We start from the raw sequence: 1,500 nt of genomic DNA on the forward strand, positions 1-1,500 counted from the left end.
CCAATGCAACGTAACGAAATTGAAAATAAAATTTCTAATTGTTCTACCTGTTTATAAAAGTCAGTACTGTTTTTTCGCTATTTCATAATGTTGCGATTCTTCACGCTTCTTGCGAATTTCAGAAACATCGAATCGAATATTAGAGTATTTATAACATTTATAATAATTTGAAGAGTAAAACTCTCGATTTTTGGATTTGTCTTACGCAAGATATTTGCTTTTATATTATTCATTCCATTTTCATCATATACTCTAATCTTCTAATAAATATTGAAAGATATTGTTTACATCGCGATGAAATTTTTTTATCTGTAAATTTTCTTTCAGATATCTATCTAAAAGATTTCCCTCTTCCTGGAAAAAAATATATCGTACAAAGAAGTTTTTCTTCAATGAAATTTCTTGGATCGGATAATATTCGTAGATCTGATTGTTCGTCGCGCAACTTTTTCATCGATCGCGGTAACGGAATTGCATAAATGAAAGTGAACAGTTAGCGATCGGTCAGCTGTGTCCTTTCAATCTTAAATCTCGATTTTAATCCGGGAGAGCAAACATTTGGAATAAACTGAATAATCCAGCACAGGAATAATCAACAATAGTGATAAACAAATAAAGAATCTCTCTCTATCTAATTTTTTCATCCTTTTTTGCCTTTCATTAAAAGTACGAAATAAAATAATATTAAAATAATATTTCCACTTTCTTCCTTAATATTTATCTGCTACGATTGAATTTTTTTTCTCCCTTAACGAGAGAGAAATGATCGACCAAACGGCCACGGACGAGCAAACAATATCCATCGTTCTTTTACGGTCGCTGATTCGAATATTTCTGATTGATTATTGTGATCACTGACTCCTGAGATACTCGCTTGCGTGTCGCGAAATTGAAAGGGTGGGGCAGCGATCTTTTTGAATCACCAAGTCGATATAAAGGCTTTGCTCGTGGAGGCGAGATCATTTCATGGGAAAGTGATGTGGCTCGACGAACCGGAACCGGAAACGGAATAAGTGTTCACTGATCGCCGATATCGCGCATCATGATCTCCTACAACCTCCGTTCTCTTCCCTTTGATGGATTTTTTTTGGTAACATTGCCTTCCATTGCGTTTCCATTGACTTTTTTTGACCTAAAAATTTTTTATATTTCAGAACTTATTTTTGAAACAAGGAAATTATAAATTATTGATTATAATTAATATTTATATTGGATTCATTTCAAGAGAATTCAAAACTTCATGATTCTCTTTTAATAAATTTATTTTTGTAATTAATATTTTAGATTAAAATTGTTATTTAATTATCATCATTGGAGCATCAATTTTAAAGTTCCAAATTATTTAATATTTTTCCTAGTTAAAGTATGAATTTTTCTGACATAAATATGTTTAAGTTTGGCCATCTGTTTGGACATCAGTAAACGCCAAGATCTATAACAATAGCTTCAAATCAGAAATTATTTTTGAAACAAGGAAATTATAAATTATTGATTATAATT

The 1,500-nt window shown here is 30.9% G+C and overlaps 1 long non-coding RNA gene across 2 annotated transcripts in view; it reads right to left on the reverse strand.

Annotated features, from left to right (window-relative positions):
• The window catches only part of LOC102675471, a 4,210-nt gene extending 3,049 nt beyond the window's left edge, over window positions 1-1,161 (reverse strand). The window contains exon 1 of one of the 2 annotated variants that reach the window (XR_004151166.1): window positions 860-1,161. This is a non-coding gene — a long non-coding RNA (uncharacterized LOC102675471). Of the gene's footprint in view, window positions 1-47; window positions 181-859 lie in introns of those variants that run through there. The other variant, XR_004151165.1, reaches the window with a different exon arrangement.
• Between the last annotated feature and the right edge of the window lie 339 nt (window positions 1,162-1,500).

Source organism: Apis dorsata, unplaced genomic scaffold (genome assembly GCF_000469605.1).
Source record: "Apis dorsata unplaced genomic scaffold, Apis dorsata 1.3 scaffold_517, whole genome shotgun sequence".
Taxonomy (NCBI): domain Eukaryota; kingdom Metazoa; phylum Arthropoda; class Insecta; order Hymenoptera; family Apidae; genus Apis; species Apis dorsata.